At 28.8% G+C, this 21532-nt stretch overlaps 1 pseudogene; it reads left to right on the forward strand.

Moving 5' to 3' along the window:
• The window catches only part of LOC113377541, a 41710-nt pseudogene extending 21475 nt beyond the window's left edge, over positions 1-20235 (forward strand).
• Positions 20236-21532: the final 1297 nt, after the last annotated feature.

The raw sequence follows: 21532 nt of genomic DNA on the forward strand, positions 1-21532 counted from the left end.
ATGTTCGTTATTAAAACTATCGTTCGTGTCGCAAATTGGATTCATTTGCGAGTGTCTAAATAATAATGCTTCTAATAATAAAACTCAAAGCAAACATTTCATTTGTACATTTATATAGTACTCTTAATAGGTTGTAACTTCTTACAAAATTATCTTTCGGTTTTGTGAACATGAATTTGCCGAAGACTTCTACCGAAGTTAAGGTTTCAATGGAGTTCATATTTTTTAGATGGTAACCCAATGGTTGATCCATCCATATTTGATGATTTTTGTTATTAGAATTACTCTAATAGGGCTGATTTTTTTATTGGTGCAGCAATGCCGGGCAAGGGCTATTTTCACTTGGAAACATATTGCTATCTATATTCTAAGTGAAAGTCGTTGTCACTGCTGCCTGACAACAGGCTGCTCGAAGTGGGTATCGAACCCGGGACCTCTGATTCAGGTCCCGTCGCTCTTAACCGCTTACCTACGGGCGAGCTCTCAATGGACAATGATCACCAAACTTACCATAATACAATTTTTAAAAACTTGCGCTGATTTGAATATGGGCTCATACAAACTAATTTTTTTTTGTTTTTTTTTAAATTTTATTGGCCTCCGCTTTACACCATTTTAGCCACCTGCATAATTCATATTAATTTTCATCATATTCTATACAATTCTTACGTATATATTTCTTATACATTCATCATATATATACTATCTCTTCTTATATCCTAATCTTCCATTCAATTTTCTTTCTTCAATTCCACTCAATTTTCATTCTTCTTCTTGTTTCTCAATATGTTTTTCTCATCTTCCAAACTAAACTTCTTTTTTCCTTCTTACTTCTAATACAATTTTTTCTTGTATTCTACAAATTCACAATTTTTAATCTACTTTAATATTTTATATTTTTAATTCTGGTATTGCTGGAGATGCGAACCGAATTCCTCCAGCGTGTGAGTCGAGAACGCTACTGAGTGAGCTATTCCCGCCACAAATTAAATATTAAAAACGCTTATAAATGCATTCCCTATTATTATTACGTAAGATTTTTTATGTATTTTTTTTTAATTTACTAAAATCTTCATTCATCAATTTCTGGAGCTGGTAATAGGTATGATCGGAGTGAGTTTGCGCCAAATATGGCAAAAAATTCTTCCATGATTTTGCATTTTATTTAATTGAATGTTTCGTTTTCTATTATTTCGTAATTCAATTGAAATACTTTTGTGATTCTGTCTTATAGATGTCCTTCAGGATTAGTTTAATAAATATCACCAGTTAAAGTCACAACGTTGCTCGTGCAAAACAGGGTCGCCAAAAAGCTTTGAATTTGAATATAAAGCTTGATTGGAATATTAACTCCCTGCCAATTTTAGGATTTTGAAATATGCATGAAATATATAGGCATATATATAGGTAAATAAAATTTATAGGTAATATTTTGGTTCAGATAACCAACATCCTATATTATATTGGATAAAATTGCTTTGTCACATTTTACATGTTATGTGTACAAGTAATATGTACTTTGTAATTCAAATTTTTTGTTATTATTATAAGTTTTGTTGGTAATGGTATTTTTTCCCACAATCTCATATATCAGCCATTTTTATGTTTTTTTTTAAACTATATAAAATAAATTCTCTTTTTTGTCGGCAGCGAAACAAATAACATTAAAATAGACTAGAATATTTTCAAGGAATCGTTTTATTGTGACTAATAGTATTTTGCAATATTATTTACATTGCTATATTCTGTTATTTAGTAAACGTTAATAATATTGGTAAAAAATTAAGTCATTGATTGATTGATGTTTTCGGAAAAAAACGTGAAATGATAAATGTTTTCTGCTCTGAAAGAAACCCCGTTGTTTTTGTTGGACTTTATACCGTTTTTTGTTAAAAAGTTAGGAACTTTTTTCTAATCCCATGTCACGTTTAATTGTATAATTAATATATAATATATACTATAATATACCAAAGTATATAAAATAATAATTTGAAAAAATACCAAATACCACTAAAATATATTCATTCCAAATATCAGCAGAAACTGATTTCTTTTCTTAGAGGTTTTAAATTGATTGATGTTTTTGAAAAAAAACTTGAAATGATAAATCATGTCTGTGAGAAATCCCATTGCCTTTAAAATCATTCACGAACAATAATTATATTCAAGCTAAAATATTTTAAGAACATGTTTAAATTTAAAAAAAATATTTTGTTTCTAATTGTAATGGTAATGAAATTTATTTATTTAATTTAACTAACAATAAGAGGTTTTACTCGTCGTTAATCGTTAATTCTTGTTACATGGTATTGCCTCTTAATAAATAACGTTATTTATTATTGCCTCACAATAAATAACGTTTATTGTAATATTTTCATTTAAATTTTTCGAAAATAAACCAGAGATTTGAGATGATATAAAAAAATGAACGAAAAAATAATTATTTTTTATGTATATTTTTACATAATATTGAATATTTATTTATAGTCTGATAATATTAGTTGAATACTTATAAAATGAAATGATTCAAAAAATTAAGTAGGGCACCACAATTTTTTTATTAGAATGGCGGGGGGGGGGGCGCTGCGAAAAAGGTTTGAAGCCACTGGGTTATACTATTATTATTTAGTAAATTATATATATATATATATAGATATATATATATATATATATATATATAAAATTTTTTAAACAAACATTTTATTTACAGTAATATAAATAAATTCAAGACATCATAATATTCATTGCACACCTATCTAATGGACCTTAATACAATCATGCATTTATTTAATAAACTATAATCTTTTGGAATTAGTTATTAATATATGATATTAAAAATAATGGAAAAATTCTAATGTAAAAAAAAACATGAATATAAAATCAAAATCATAATAATGACTGCGTGACGATGTGAAACCATATTTTACGAGCTAATCAGCAAAATATTTAGAACAAAAAAATAATATCTCTTATTTATAAAATTGCGATATCAATTTAGTATCACCGCTATTCACAGATGTCAAAACATATTCTTAAAATATTTTTGCTTGAATCTAATTAATGTTCGTGAATGATTTTTCAATTTAAAACAAAATTGCATAGATAATGTTAAATGTGCACTGTCTGGAAACCAGACATTATTACAACATATATTTATTTTCCTATTTCATAATCGTAAAATCATTTTCTTAAACGTCGTAAACCATTCAATTTGTCCACACGGGAATAGCTCAGTCAGTAGCGTGCCCGACCCCAGGGATACTCAGTTCGAGTCTTGGAACTGACATAGGATTGTCATTTGATTTGTTGGATTGAAATTGAGTAGAATTTGTTTTGTTGATTTGAGATAAAATAGAATTAGAATTTAGAAGATTAAGCAAGGTTAGAAGAAAAAGAAAAATGAAGGAGTCAGCTATAAAGAAAATTGAATTTAGAAGATTAAGCAAGGTTAGAAGAAAAAGAAAAATGAAGGAGTCAGCTATAAAGAAAATTGAATAGTATAGGATATATAAAGATAGTATAAAATTTGAAGAGAAATGTTGTAGGTGTGGCTGAAGTTTCTAAGTAAGCGAGACCAATAAAAAGTAATAACTAGTGAGGTGTATGGCATCGTGCCTTAAGACAAATTGCTGGAACTTCCCGTACCGTAACGAAATGTTCGAGGATTATTAAATGTTTTCAAATAGATTATTATAAATATTGTAACATTGTCTAATATTTATAAGAATTATATAGACTGAATTGCAAAGTTGAAATTATTTGTTTAAAGCATATTAGAACTTTAGTCAGAATTAAAAATAAAATCTGATTTATTTTCGATATACAAAAAAAAATTTCTTTGAAAAAAAGAATTAAAAAAAATCATTTATTTTGTTAAAACAAGCAGAAAGTTCTTTGAATCATTTAAATCGGACGCTTAGTTCTCTCAAAAACTGCCATTTTTAACATTTAGCTCTGTATCTTCGAAATGGCTGGGCCTACCTTTGCCAAAAACTAATAACCACTTCTCCCAATCATTACCAATTGAATGTTTTTTAGATCATTCAAGTCGGATACTCCGTTCTCTCAAAAACTCGATTTCTATATTCTACACTCCTTGCTCTTTATCTCCGTAACTGCTGGACCTGCCTTTGTCAAAAACTAATCAGCACATCTCTCTATCAATAGGAATCGAATGTTTTTTGAACCATTCAAATCGGTTGATCCGTGCGCCCGAAAACGTGACTGAAAAATTGTATCCATACATACATACACACACACACGCATCCATTTTTTCTGAGGTATGCCAAAATGTTCAGAAACCTTCAAAACGTCGTGAAATGTAAAAATTTTCAATCTCGATTTTTGGACGATTACAATAACTTACCCTACGGGAAATTAAAAAAAAAGCTTATTAAACATAATTTAATTTAATTTCTGCTAAATACAAATTTATATTAAATAACTTATTCAAATTGAAATTCCACATTACTTATCGCGGTTTGTGTATTTGAAGAACAGCGCTGATATATATAATTTAATAACATAGCCATCTTCTGTATATGAACCAGTAATTATATTTTGATTTAAATTAGCGAGTGGAAACTTTTTTCCGCGATTAATTTATGTTATGATACGAATAAAATATGTCATGGCCCTAGGCGACTTGCTAAAATATTTTGATGATTATTCTACTTCGCTTCTAGCGAATCGGTTACAGGTATTGTAGTTTTTTTTCGATGAACTCGAAGTATAAATTTTCCAGAATTATTATTTTAGTGTCGATAAAAAATTTCATGGCTAAATATTACTCGAAATATTGCACAGTAATGATATATTTAATTAACTTGCCAATACTAATTATAAAAACTGTAAATTCTATTTTATATCTTCAATGAGTTTGTCTGTGTGTGTGCTTCTTATTAGACGGAGGTCTCGCAAACGTTTGATAAAAAATGTCTAGTTTATTATTCCCGCATTAAAATAGTTTAAAAAATAGTAAAACTAGCGGTGCATGGCATCGAGCCGTACTAAAATTTTTTTTTAAAAAAAAAAAAACTAAAATATTGTGAAAACTTTGAAAAAAAAATTTTTTTGTGAATTTTGAAATTTATGAAAAAAGCCTTTTTTTATTTTGAAAATGTTTGAAAATTTGTGAAAACGGAACCCACAGAACTGTAAATAACATTTATACTTATTATTAAAATCTCCATAAATTATCTGATAATTTGATGTACATATGTCTAATAATCATTTTTGATCTCCAAATGGCATTTATTTTTTACTTCCCCAAAAATAATCAGTTCTTCATTTCGTTAATAAAAATAAAATGTCTTTTAATCATTCAAATCGGACGCTCCGTTATCTCAAAAACTGAATTACCATTTTTGGCACTTTTTGCTCCGTAGAAAATTAATCAGCACGTCTCCTCATCAATACGACTCGAATGTTTTTTGAATTATTCAAATCGGTGTATCCGTGTTCTCGAATCGTCAACGAAAATTAATTTTTAACATACATCCATGTTTTCTAAGGTATGCCAAAATGTTCATAAACTTTTGAAACGTAAAAATATATAAAAAAATGGATTTTCTGTTATTACTATAACTTACCCTACGGTAAGTTAATAATAAATTAGTTTTATTTGATATATGCTAATTTGATTTGAATATTAAGCAATTTAATAAAACTTATTTCGTTGCTGCTTTTATGTAAAGAGTCAATAATTTATATATTAGGTTTTGTTTTGTGACTTTTTGTAATTTTAGTATATTATAAATTTATTCCTGAAAACATGTGATATTAACTGTTATATTAGCCGCCAATTAACATTTTTTTGAAAATGCTAAAAACTACTAAATATTCTCTCAACTTCTTTTTATTATTTGAAAGTACAATCCTACTGATTAATAATGGAAAATAATTTAAAAAAAACTAAAGCCAAGACTAAAAGAACTGAATATTGTTAGAGCAAAATTTGAATATAGTTAAATAATGGACGCTGTATGTAAAATGAATGCTTTTTCACTGTGAGTTACGTACCAAGATTTTTTTTTAAATTATTTACTAAACAATTATCTGAAAATCAAATTTTGTCGTAGTAAATAAATGTTCTGAATACCAGAGAGTATGACTCGTTGGTAATTAATTTACCACAATTCTTATCTTTTTCAAAACATATATGCTAAAAACTTTTTCAATAAATTTATATAACATCAGTTAATGATTATTTTTGCGGAACAGATAAAAGATTATCACAATGACTGTGACGTACAATTTCCGGCTCAGAGAATAGAATCTTGTTAATTAAATTGACTAATAAAATTTGCTTCCAATCGATAATTTAAATAGTTGGTTCTTTAGATATGTAAATTATTTGTTTTATTTTTAATGCCTAATTAATTTATATCGTTATGTGCGTAAGCTTGTACATTTATCGTGACATGTTGAATCGATTAAGCGGTTTATATTTAGGTCTTTATAATCATTATATTACAATCATGTACCAGGCACACACAAATAATGCTGACTGTATCAAACTAAGTATTCGTAAGACACTAGATAATGAAATTTATTTTTAAATGACATTTTTAATAATATATTTTTTAATATACAGTTGCTGTAATGAATGCATTTATGTATCTTTGTACAACTTTTATAATTGCAGTAGTTTTATTTAAAAAAGTGGAATGTAAATATTGCATCATGTGGTTTTTAAATGCCAAGTCTATCCAGAAAATGGCACTTTAGATAGTAGATAAAAATCTGAGATATTTGATGGATTATAGTTCTTGAGACGTAGATGTATCAACTTATACCTCACAATGTTGTATTTTTCCATCGATGCTCTGCCTTATTGAAACAAGGAAAGTGAAGGAATAATTTGTTTGTTTTATTATTATAGGGTCAAATATTTTTTTATAATATAAGTTTTTACTCTAGCATTTTTATTTATCTATACTTAAATTAAATGTTATATTTTATTGTTTAATGTTTGGAATGAGCAGTGAGGGAATTTATCATGCCTAAAACTATTTGACGGACACATAAAAAAGTTTACCTGGAACAAAATATAAATAATATATAATAGGAAACGTTTTATATATCAAATATATATTTGGTATACCCGTTCTCCAATCACTGGATTTGCATACTATTTAGACATTCTATATATATATATATATATATATATATATATATATATATATCATAAAAAATTAGCTATATTATAAAACAGTCATGTTCTAGCATCTTTTTTGCAAGGTGATATCATGTCTTTTTTTTTAATTTTTATTGGCCTCCGCTTTACAGCATTTTTAGCCATCTACATTATTTATATTATTTTTCAGCATATACTATACAATTCTTACATATATATTTCTTATACATATATCATTATACTATTTCTTCTTATATCCGAATCTTCCATTCAATTTTTTTTCAACTGATTTTCATTCTTTTTCTTGTTTTTCAATATGTTTTTCTTCTTCTAAATTAAACTTCTTTTTTTTCCTTTTTACTTCTAATACAATCTTTTCTTGTATTCTACAAATTAACAATTCTTAATCTAATTTAATATTTTATATTTTAATTCTGGTATTGCTGGAGATTCGATCCGAATTCTCCAGCGTGTGTGTCGAGAACGCTACTGAGTGAGCTATTCCCGCCACTATCATTTCTTGTTCTGCATTTTCTGATTAAAATTATTTAGTTATGTCTTGATTTTTCTTATGTAAGTTTCAAAATTGTTTTAAAACTAATTTTAGTGTTAAGATTTATTTGTGCCCTGGTTGATTTGCTGAATGATGACACACATCAAAAGTCGAAACGTTTCATAAATAAAAAAATGTTATTTTTCAACTTTTTTATTTCGACGAATGGGTTGCTAACATATTTGTAGCTAAATATAAGTACCTAGCAAAAATTATTTATTTATGTAGCTTTATTCTGCAATCTGTTTTTTATTAACAATAAGCAGAGACTGCTTATTATAAATATATTACAATATAAACTCGTCGTAGCAAAATCGCTCGTAGAAGCGAAATTATACTGATTCCATCCGCATAATAAATTAACGTCGAGACACGTATGGATGATGTACTATTATTATTGTTATTCAAAAATATATATTACGACTGTTTCATGGGCAACATAATTTTCGTTCCGCTCGTTGAAAAGGTCTTAGCCTTCAAATTTAGAGACTGATTTTCACGTAAACTTTTGTAAAGTAGAAAAATAGCAACAGTTTGGCACCAGGTATACTTTGACCTTGGCCAGCTTGATATCAAGCAGTATGATATCATATTGTCACTTCAGGTTATAGATCTCAAATATGATCTCAAGTGAACATCGCTGCCATGGGCATTGCTGCAACATGCCTATGCACATGACTATTAGATACACATCTCTAATATAATGTATACATTAAATGGGATTAATTTACTGCTGTATTGCCCTCTCGTGAAAATGCTAGGTTTAAGATGTTCAATACCAGCTTTTAGTACACGCTGTTTAAATATATAAAAAGTCATAATTTGGCACCAGGCATCATTTAGTATTTTTTTGTATATTGTAATATTTTTTCATGTTATATTTTTTCGCTTACTTTTTTTACTTTACTACTGGGTAACGTAGACAAAAACTTGAATTTCAAAATATTTATAGACATAATGTGGATATGTGCGTGGGATACAAAGTTCTAACTTTAACATGTATTTTTGGAATACGGAATACGGAATAATTATGAAATGCTGGGGGAGTCGACGTTCTAAAGTCAAAGATATTTAATTTCATTTTAATTATATTTTTGCTCTTAGCAAAAAATGTAGAAGTCAAATTAAATATTAAATGGTTCGTTTAACCCTGAACCTTTTCATAATTAACCCTTTTGCTATGAAAGTGTTTTCCGCAAGATTGTCTCTGCTGTACCAGATGCAATGACATATTTCAAGATTTTTCTATCATTCTCAATAAAAATGTGTTAAAAAAATTAAAATTTCACTTTCAGAAACTAAAAATTACATTAAAAATTAGAATTACCAATAGTTTAATTCACAGTGATAAATCTCAAAGCAAAGACTGACAAAGAACATGTCGTCTATGGACGACACCGGTACACACAGTACGTCATGCGTGGCTATACTATTATGGATGTCGTCCATGGACGACACTCGTGTACACAGCTAGTCTAGTGGATGTTGTTGATGGACGACACTCGTGGCGAAAGAGTTAAAAATATTAATTTTAAACTGATGTTTTTAATAAGCTTTTAGTGGCGGGAATAGCTCAATCAGTAGCGTTCTCGACTCACACGCTGGAGAAATTCGGTTCGAATCTCCAGCAATACTAGAATTAAAATATTAAATATTAAACTAGATTAAGAATTGTTAATTTGTAGAATACAAGAAAAAATTGTATTAGAAGTAAGAAGGAAAAAAGTTTAGTTTAGAAGATGAGGAGAACACATTAAGATACAAGAGGAAGAATGAAAATTAGTAGAAAGAAAATTGAATGGAAGATTAGGATATAAGAAGAGATAGTATATATATGATGTATGTATAAGAAATATATATGTAAGAATTGTATAGAATATGATGAAAAATAATATGAATAATGTAGGTGGCTAAAAATGTTGTAAAGCGGAGGCTAATATAAAAAATTAAAAAACGGTTTTACAAGACAAAACATGCAAAGAGATAAAAAATCAATTAAATACAAGATTTTCTATATATTTTCTCGGTTTCCGGTTGTCAGTGCTACTCGAGTGACTATCAGGTTTGAATCACAAATTATGATGAATTAACGATTTCTGTGAATTATGTCTATGCTAACTATTCGGTAACCGGTCGTCGCTGAGTCGCGTGTCGACCTTCACTGTAAAAATCAACTGAATCGAAGCATTTTATCGCGAACTTTGATGCATTTTTTATGGCAATTAGATTTGAGTTTCGCATTCTTACGCTTGTAATAATATGGATGATTAGATGCAATTTAAATTGATATACAACTCGCTTATCTTTATGACTATACTAAATTTGATTTACACTCTAATCAGGATCGATCAAATAGTAAAACAATAGTCAGATAAACGCTTAATGTTTTGATTTATATACTTGAATGAATGTGAATGTGGATGTCGAGTGAATATGAATATGTTGTACTCGAATTATGGATAGATTTTTATTCGTGCTTTTTATGTATGATTACTTACACTTTTGACCTCAGCTACATATAATGAAACAAGGTTTTCAATTCTTATTACCGCAGTGTGGCTGAAATACGAGAACGGTTGACAGATTATGGAAAATCACTGGCTAGGATCGAATTATGTTTCCGGCAATAATGTTGACATATCTCAATTACTGTAGGCGATAAGAAAATATATATGGGGTGTTCCATGATGTAACAATTAAGCTCACCAGTCCTGTGGATGGAGTCGAGAGTTCGATCCCCACTCTGGACAAATTGGCATCGTGCAGTAGCGATGTCTATGTTCACCTGAAAATATAGATCAAAAATATGTTTCCAATTTAAAATAGCCGATTTCGGGCACTGCGGCGTGTAATAGCAATGGGAAACCTCTCACACTATTCTTCCCTGAATCGAGTTGGAGTTTAACTCAGCAATGTCTTCAGACATGTATTCTATAAAAATTAATGAACAAGAATGTATATTAAAATAGCATAAATAGTTGGCTAGCACCAACTAGTCCCGGGTTCACTGGTTCGATTCCCGCTACCGCCAAGCCTGACATCAGGCAACTTTGATGTCAAATTTCCACTTGAGGTTTTCTCAAATATAGCCTCAAGTGAAAATCGCTTCTAGTGGGTGCAGTTGAATATAATAAAAATGTCAGCAAATACTTCGAGTATAGATAATTAGTCATAACTGGACTGGACTACTGGGTTGCCAGCCATTCAAGATTCATATAATAAGAAAAGTCAAAACAATTACTGAATGTCCTAAATGACAGATTGTAATTAAAATAAAAACAATAAAAAAATAGCAATAGTTTTGAGTCTTGATTTGACTCATGCTCAGCGCAATTTGCAAATGACATGGACTATTTTTTTTTAAATTTTATATTAGAGCATGTATTAAGGTGACTAAATATATATATTTTTTTAATATTTTTAACAGCAATCAGAACCTTACGTCCTATGAGCTGTTGGGCTGAATCTTCTCCTTACTTCGTATTTTTTAGATGGTAACCCAATGGTTAATTCATCTATATTTGATGATTTTTGTTATTAGAATTAATCTAATAGGGCTGACTTTTTATTAGTGCAGCAATGCCGGGCAAGGGCTATTTTCACTTGGAAACATATTGCTATCTATATTTCCAAGTGAAAATCGTTGTCACTGCTGCCTGACAACAGGTTGCTCGAAATGGGGTATCGAACTCGGGACCTCTGAAACATGTCCCGTCACTCTCTAAATATGAATAACACAAAAACATAAAATTAAAATGCTTTAATAACATTTTAGTAATCTTATTATTCTTCTTATAATTATGGCTGTATTCTGCAGTTATGTTCAGGAAGTTCAGGCAAATTTTAACCGAGGGTTATCACGTGGAGAATATCTAGTTATTACTTTCATAGTTCTTGCATATTAAAATTCTTTAGCGATTTGGAGTTTAATTTGGTGGTATTTTATGTTTTTATTTATATATAAAAAATAATAAAATTTAGTGCTACATTAACAATGTTAGCTATTGTTAGTACACAACAATCAATTGGTGGGTTCGGCATACGGAAACGGGCAGGCGTTTCAGTTGTATAACGCTATTTGCGCCTCTATTTAATTTCCAGTTTTGTATTTTCATCATTATTTTGCTTTTTTGCGCTCAAATCATTTGTTCTTTAGTAGTCGGCGCATTAAGTTAAAATAAAAGTTATTCATTGTCTGTTTTGAGTGCGTTTTGTTTTGAAGTCCCTTAAAAGAACTGGAGCGATGGCGGAAAGTGGGTATGTGGGAAAGTGAATTCTGATATTATTGATATTTTTTTACTTGTTCAACTTCTTTTTATGCTGTACTCACTAAATTGATTTACTTTCGAATTGTGTTATATAATGATTGAGATAACAATTCCTTGGGAAAAAACAATCATTGAATGTATTGTGCACAAATATTTATAAATATAAAATATATATAATATTGGTAAATTCTAAGCTGAATTATGTTGCGAATGAAAAACATGCAAAGGTTAATTTTTATTTCGTCAATTCCTTAATTTTTTTACACAGAAAGTGTTTTAGCAATAATATCGAGTAAAGTCTTGGATTACCATTTTAAACCTTACATTAGATGATGAATTTATTGGCCAGGCATCTTCAGTTCTGTTAATTTTATATTCGTTGCAATATTTAAATAGATATGGTCTTACCTTAATTTGTAATTTACTTTCTATGAGAGATTCATTCCATAAATTTAATTAATGTTATAATCAAAGCGGAACTTAATTTTCAGAAACAATAATATCAGAGCACAGAAAGTGTTTAGAAATAATATTGAGTAAATTATGTCTTGGACTACGACTTGCAATCCTGAAATCTGAGGAAAATTAGAAAAACTCAAGAAAATTATATAAACACACATATCGTTTTATATGTCGTTTTATTCGGAATTTTATTCTGCACATTTCGTCCAAACAATCTTTTTTGAATCTTTTACCGTTCAGCATGTAGTTTAGAATCTGTGTGAATATTTAGATGTTGAAATGCATAGTAAGTATAGGTTTGAGTAATTATTCCAACTATTGCACATTTTCATAAAGGAACCGTATATACATCGTTAGAATGTTCTTAAAATTCTTAGTTTTTCTTTCATATATTGCAACTTCGTATTTCGAATGATTTGGCCTATAGGCGAGTTGCAGTTGTAGATTTCGAGGAATATTGGAAAATCTCAAGAAAATTATATGAACACACTCATCGAATTATATTCGTAATTTTATTCTGCATCTTTTATGCGTACCTTTTTAAACCTTGAATTAAATTATTTTTTTTTATTTTTTTTATTTTTTATTTTAATTACAATCTTTCACACTTAGGACATTCAGTAATTGTTTTGACTTTTCTTACTATATGAATCTTGAATGGATGGCAACCTAGTAGTTGTCCAGTCCAGTTATGACTAATTATCTATACTCGAAGTATTTGCTTACATTTTTATTATATATACAACCATATACACGAGAGGCTGTATTTGAGATCTATAACCTCAAGTGGAAATTTGACATCAAAGTTGCTTGATGTCAGGCTTGGAGGTAGCAGGAATCTAACTAGCGAACCCGGGACTACTTAGTGCTAGCCCACGTTTTAATCGATATCGCCACCGCTGGCCCATATTGAATTGAAAGATTTTTTTTTGGCCAGACATGTTTATTTGTTTTGATTTTGAAATGTTTAAATAGATATATACTTTACATTTAAAGGTTTTCTGAACATTTTAGCATACTGTAGAAATAATGTAGTATGTGTCTGTGTGTATGTATGTGTGTGTGTTTTTGTCGACGATTTCGGGAACACGGGTCAACTGATTTGAATAATTCAAAAAGCATTCGAATTCTATTGATAAGGAGACGTGCTGATTAGTTTTTGGCAAAGGCAGGTCTCGCCGTTTCGGAGATACGGGTCAAAAAGTGCCAAAAATATTGGAAAATCTCAAAAATGGTAACACAGTTTTCGAGAGAACTAAACGACCGATTTCAATAACTCAAAAAACATTTTATTTGTATTGACGTAATGAAGAACTGATTACATTTTTGGGAAGGCAGGTCTAGCGGTTTTGGTGATCGAGTGAAAAAAGTAAAAAAAAGGCATTTGGCGGTCAAAAATAATGCGCCAAATGACGTATGCACATCAAATTATTGCATATTTCATGGAGGTTTTAATAATAAGTAGAATTTTTGTTTACATTTGTATGGGCTGTATACCAATGCTGATCTACTATACTGCGACGCGGCGCTCACGCGCTTCGATATTTCGTTTCTAAGCAGCTAACGTATCGCGATTGCTTTGAAAAAAAGTTCAAAATTTGCAAAATATTTCAAAGTATAAAAATATCTAATTTTTCAAAAAGGATCTCAAATATCGATTTTTTTCAAATTTCTAAAAGAAACTTGAATCGTTTTTAAAAATTTTAATTTTTGGTACGGGAAATTCCAGCAATTTGTCCATGCCATGCACCACTAGTTTGTAATTTACTTTATGTAATAAACTCATTCCATAAATTTAATTAATATAATAATCAAAGTGGTACTTAATTTTCAGAGACAATAATATCAAAGCACCGGAGATGGTCGAGCCGGAGAATAACAAGCAGCAGACAACGCAAGTGCCAGCAGCAGTTCCACCGAATGCGCACGGAGACCAAGCGGCTGATTCAAGGCGGGAATCACACACCAGCTCCGCGCCAGCGTCAAACAGGAGCTCTCAGGAGCAATCTGAAGAAGTTGAACTCACATTGATGCTTGACGCTGCTAACGACAATGCGGACACTGAGGTAAATCGATTGCGCAATCTGATCGAAATGTTTGTGTTTGTGCTCGAGTTTGATAATAATATTGCCAACAACGTCTATTAGTAGAATTGTATTAGTTATTTACGGTTACGTCGCACTTGTGCAAGAATTTGTACTGCAGTATTTAAGTACTTGCGTTTGAAGCACGATCTTGTCAGTTTTTGGTTGTCGAAATAAAATGTCGATCGTTTCAAGAGGCATTGCCTCAGTTTCGTCAATTGTGCATTCTGCTGAAATTCGAAGACGGGTAAGCAAAGGACCCTTGTACGTCTGCTCTGCAATTTTTTCTTTTATTTCTTTTATTAAAACAATCAGAACATTAGTTACATTCTATGAGTTATTTGGTTGACATTAATTAAATATAATTATAGATAGTATTTATTTTATTTAATTTTTTAAGTTTTCTTAATTCTGGTTTGAGGAGCAGTCGAGCGACGTGTGAATTTGGGGTGATTTTCTAATTTGTGATCATAATTAGTGGATCTGGTTTTTATAGTCTTTATTATATAGCATGTAGCGTACAACATGTTCTGTATATACACGTTTATGTAATTTAGCAAACCCTTGTAAAAAAAGGCAGGAAATAATAGGCTTATTTATTTATTTATTATTATATAGCACCTTCAGACCATCATGCAAGTTTATTATAGAAGCAAAAATGATTGTCTCTGGACGATGTCAAAAAATGTTTGACAGCCTTCATTTAGAATGCAGTGTTAATATATGCCGTATGTTTAAAAAATAATTATGAACATTTTAGTGGTCACTTCATGCATATAATTAAAAGAAAATATGATCATTAGTCTCAGGTATTTACGAAAAGTATAAATTTTAATTGTATCTAGAAATTATAAATTTTATCTACATAATTGGTAATATTATTATTATATTTTTTATAATTATTATTTTTATATGATTGTTATCGTTAAAATACTTATTAATTAGTTAACTAAAAACTTATAATTTAAAAACACTTGAAAATTTGTGAAACAAAATATTTCTTTCATCAAAATACCTAAAAATTTGTAAGAGAAAATACTTATATTGACAAAATAATTAATGACAATAATAATAATAATAATAATATAAAACTCTTAGTTAAAATATCATAAAATAACCTAAAATTTTGTTAAATAAAATAATTCTATTGTAAAAGTTAAAAGCTTATTATAATACTTATTAAATTTTTAAAAAATACTTGCAACAAACCAGTTATATTTAAAAATAATTAAAATTAACTAAATATAAATAAGTTTAAAGTAAATAAATTAAATAATAAATAAACAATTTAAATAAAATTAACTAAATATGAAAAGTTTATAGTAACAAATTAATAATAAATAAATAAGTAATAAAATAGATAATAGTTAATTAAATTATATTAAATCCGCAAAATATTGACTTGAGCCTTATATAATATTATTATACCGACGGCTTGTAAAATAAATAAATAAATAGTCATTGACGCTTCCCGCTTTTGTTTATTATTTACGTTTCCAACGCAACATTGATAATATTTTTTCTGATTTTTAATATAAAAGTACTGATCGTTTTTTGTTTTCTCAGAAACAATATCACATCAAAAAAATTAAAACCATTCACCATCAACAATTTTTATATTGCTTAATACTTCATTTTAAATAGTAATTTATTTGTCATCAAATAATGTTTTTAATACTCTAGTTAACCAAGCTACCTGATCTAGTCATTGAAACAAAAATGTGCGGTTCGAACGAAGATGTACATGAGACATATTTTTCGATCGCCGTCCAGGTGTTTATTCCATTCCTTATCGCTGGATTTGGAATGGTTGGAGCAGGACTCGTTTTAGATATAGTACAGGTAATTGAATTTTTATCTTTTTTTTATAAATTGTGAATGTTATGTATTTACTTATTTAGCAAAAACATAAAAACTAGGCGATTTTAATAAATGATTTTTTTATAATAACTTTATTTAGCAATTATAAATAAAAATATTTCTATAAGCTAAGCTGATAATTATATTGATACTAAACTGCGATAAGATAGATCAATAACTATATATCAATACAGTAGAACTCCAATTATCCGAATTAATGGGGACCGGGACCCATTCGGATAATCAAATATTCGGATAATCGGAGTTTTTTTTTAAAATTGCCATTGGAGAGAAAAAAAGTTACGTTTTGATATTGCACTATTTTTTTATTGAATTAAATGAAAGAAACATGATATTTTCACATGTTTTAAATATAAATAAAATGTACTTATGTACAAGTTTAGAAATAAAAATCATTGTTTTTTAAACATCTCCGTCAAATCAAAACAAACAATGTGCCTACACTGGCTTCGCGGGTGGAAGAATAATAGCGCACTTAGATTTTTTGGACAATTTTTTTTTCTGAAAGTGATTCGGATAATCGGCGATTCGGATCGTCGGAGTTCGGATAATTGGAGTTCTACTGTATGTTGCTCAATTAAATGAATTTTTTCAATAATTGATAAACTATTGTATACATATATTTTTATTTGAGAACTTATAATTATTTATAATTACTTATAGTGTTCTATAAATGAAACATATTTATTTTTTATGTGGATAAATTTTTAACGGAGGCCAAAAAAAAAAATTATTTCCTATTCAATTTTTTTATTTGTATATTAACCATGTATATTCAAATATTGTTTAACTATTTAGCACTGGACGGTGTTCGAAAACATCACGGAATTGGTAATATTGGTGCCTGCATTGCTCGGCCTGAAAGGTAACTTGGAGATGACTCTAGCATCGCGACTTTCCACGCAAGCTAATCTTGGGAATATGGATACTCCAAAACAACAGTGGAGCATGATTGTCGGAAAATTAACACTCATACAGGTAAAATAATTTTAATTTTTTTTTTTTCAGTAATTCAGTAATTTAATGGTTTATTAAATAAGGAAAAAAGGTCGAAAGGTCACCCAGTGATTATCCGATTCGATGTTGGATATGTTTAGCTTATAGATGTAGTCCTGATGTGAAAAAATTTAAATAAGCCTATGAGTAATTGTACATATTATAGGATTACTAAAGGATATCAAAAAGAGGGCGTTTCCTTCTGAGCCGTTCGATACATGTCTTTTCATTAAATTTTTGGCTATGATGTTTGGGTGGTTCTGTATTCTATCCTTGTATCTCATTTTTCAATTTCTTCTTAACTGTGTTCATGTGCAAATCTGTATGACCAACCAATTTGGGACATACTTGGGGTGTTTATAATTTCTTTCAAAACCTTGTTTTGAAATCTTTGAATTATGGCGATGTTGGGATTTGCGCGCCGTTCCCCAAAGCTGTATTCCGTACGTCCAAATTGGTTTTAACATGACTTTGTATAGAAGTTTAAATTGATTGTTCCATTAAAAATTACTACTTTTCTTACGGCAATAAACTTCTATAATTGTTGGATATCATATATAAACAAATATTGTAAATGTTTTTAATTTATTTCAGTGCCAAGCCATTGTCGTAGGATTTTTGGGATCTGTGGTAGCCGTTGTCATGGTGGAATCAAAAGCAACGCAGTAGAATTAGATCACGCTTATTTACTTTGCGCTAGCAGTCTCGTCACGGCATCTTTAGCGAGCTTTGTTTTAGGTTTGTAAACTTTTAAATCTACAATACAGATATGATTAATGTATTATGTATATTAATGTTTTACACTTTATGTAGGCTTAATCACTGCAGGAGTTATAGTATTCTCCAGACACTGTAAAATAAATCCGGACAATGTTGCCACGCCGATTGCTGCAAGTCTTGGGGATATAACATCACTGGCATTACTATCATGGATCTCAATGTATTATACGAATCAATAGGTATAGAAAAAGATAAAACGGATCAATGAACAATATTGATTTACATCTTGAACTTACAAAAATGTTAAAGATTTATTAGTTTCTCGGAACAATAGGTTTCAAACCCATATCAGACTATTTAAAACTAGATCTCCTAGGATTGATTTAAAGTTTTATTAAAAAAATTATTAATGCATTTGCATACATCATTCTTTTTGGAAGATTATCTATTAAAATTGAATTTTATTGTACAAATCTAGTTAAATTCCAACACTTTGAGAACACAAAGTTTTGAAACAATTTTTGATTATCAGTTTATGATGAAATTTCTTCTCTTAATTTTATTTCAGAAGAATATAGTACTCGTGTTCTGATAAAATAGCCACATCACATACCCCATTATCTTTAAGTTTGTCATGCATTTATTTCTTTTAAATCTTTTAAAACATTTATATTTTTCATAGGTAATCAAGATTGGCTAGCACCTCTAATTATATCAAGTTATATTCTTGTTACGCCTTTGTGGGTTTGGATTGCGAAGAAGAACGAACACACTCGTGATGTATTATATAATGGATGGACACCAGTATTAACCGCAATGCTGATTAGCTCTGTAGGCGGTCTTATTCTAGATTTTATGGTATCTCGCTTTGAAGGGATTGCAGTCTTTCAACCAGTTATTAATGGAGTTGGAGGAAATTTAGTTGCTGTACAGGTACAATCACTTTTAGTGTACATTTTTTTAATTACTGAAAAGAAAATTATTTTTGTATATGCTACTTACGTGCATATTTAGAAATGTTGAAATTGTATATTATATGTATATATATGTATATATATATATATATATATATATATATATATATATTATAAATTGCCGGTTGAAGAATGTCAATTTAATATTCGTACGTAAATATTTCTTTTTATAAATATATGTACTACATTTTCAGGCTTCTCGTATTTCCACTGCTCTGCACAAAGAGTCTGAACTAGGAACACTTGTTGGAGGTGATGATGCCGTTATGTTTATTACGCCTGTTGCTAGTTTTTGTGGAAGTGGTATGCATATTTAAAATTATTAATGATTTCTTTTCATACAACAATTATTCAAAGATTTTTTTAAATTATATTTTAACTAATATTGTAAATTATCATTTAATTATCAATTCATATTTTACAGGGATGCATGCTAGAACAACTAGAGTTTTGATGTCAATGGTTATTCCCGGCCACCTGATTTTCATATATACAATAAACTACATGAAGTCTGGACATTCCTCCCTGACACCCTTGTTTGTTTTTGTTTATTTATGCGCAGCCCTGCTTCAAGTAAGTGTTTTAGTATAGTACTTATTCATTAATTCACTTTGTTATTAAGTGTGGAAGTATTTTAATAACTATTAATTTAATTACATTATAGATACTTTGATTTTAAGTAGATATGCTTATATAATGTTAAATGATAATCATTAGTTGCAAACATTCATATAGTATATTTCATAATGCTTAATATTTAATAATATTTTTAAAATTAGACTCCTGCAATTATTTCTAACTATTATAATAAAAATTTGTGTTACATTTTGAGGAAATGCTATTATCGTTCTGAAATGCAAGTTGTGGGCATTATTTCTTTTTTCTATTATTTACTGATTTTATTATTTCTATATTTTGATGCATAATTATCCGTTATAGGTTGCAGCTTTATTATATGTTGCCTATATTCTAATACACTGGATGTGGAAACATAAAATTGACCCTGATAATTCTGCAATCCCGTACTTGACATCACTTGGCGATTTGCTTGGAATCTCACTATTGGCAATTGGTTTCCAATTTCTCTATTTAGTTGGAGAAAGAGATAGTGAATTGGTAGCAGAGACAGGAATGTAATTCATGCTACATAGTTAATACGAGAGGCATCTAATAGTATTGTAATTATTTTTATACCCTTGCATTTTGTTCAAAATTTTATTAGCTAGTTTGGGCTAAATACAACACACAAAGCTGGGCTAGTTGGATATCTTGTTGTTTTTTATGAAAATATCATAGTATATTTTTATTAAGCTGTTGAACAAAGACGTCTGTATATTTTGTTATACTATATGAATATTCCCAAACAACCAAAAATATTTTAAGATGTTATTTAGTTATAATGGAATAACACTTTAAATAGCATTGCTAAAGATTTCAAAACTAAATAGGTTTATTTTTTTACTGATAAACTCATTATTTTTCATACATATTATTAAATTTATTTTATTAAAGTGAGAGCGCACATACAGTAATATGTGTAAAAGACACATGTATTATAAGTATTATATGTGTAGAATGTATGTGCATAAGAAAAAGTTTGCAAGTTGTATGCGTGTATGAATACATTTTAATAATTATTAACAAATTTGTTAAATAAAATAGTATTTTGGCAGTGCTAGATTTTGCCATAAAGTTAACAAAATTATCTGTTTTGATTTGGCCTACATGTCAAATACATATTGCAAAATTATGTTAAAATCTTTTTGATTATTCTAATTTGTAGATAAGTATAAAGCGCCTTTACAAACTGATGATGACAATACTTTTCTAATAATGAATAAGCATGAATCATGCCCAATAAACCTACATATTCAATGTAACATAGTTGAACATATAAACAAACCTCAAGCTATATGTTGTTACAAATTGTTTTGTCATTTCTATTATTTAATTATTTCTTACGGATCGTATTTAACCTTCTATCACACAACAACAAATCAAACATTTTTAGTTTAATTTTTTTTAAAAAAATAGTGTAATACAGTATAAAATGTTAAATATTTATGTGCAAACTTTACCTTTAAGTAAAGTGTACTAATGAGAAATTTGCATGTTTTTATTCCACAAGCAAATTTGTCTGATCCAAGCTAATAATTTTAGCTGAATATATTTAAAATCAATGTTAAACGAATAGAAGAAATGCAACAGAACATGGGGTATAGAAAAAATGTAACACATTAAAAGTTAAATGTGAGTGCAATGGAAACAAAATGTGCAAAGCTGTGCTAATATAATTTTTTCATCAATTAGCACATACCAGTTAATAACATGCAACTTTCCATTTTATAGAAATGTGTGTAAAATAATTATTGTTTTTATATTTCAAGTTGTAGAGATAATTCCTTATTTATCTCAAATATCAGTATTTATTGAAAATTGTCTTACGTTATATGCAA

Source organism: Ctenocephalides felis, unplaced genomic scaffold (assembly GCF_003426905.1).
Source record: "Ctenocephalides felis isolate EL2017-DRISC unplaced genomic scaffold, ASM342690v1 CF-g0.4_SCAFFOLD_01886, whole genome shotgun sequence".
In the NCBI taxonomy this organism is placed as follows: domain Eukaryota; kingdom Metazoa; phylum Arthropoda; class Insecta; order Siphonaptera; family Pulicidae; genus Ctenocephalides; species Ctenocephalides felis.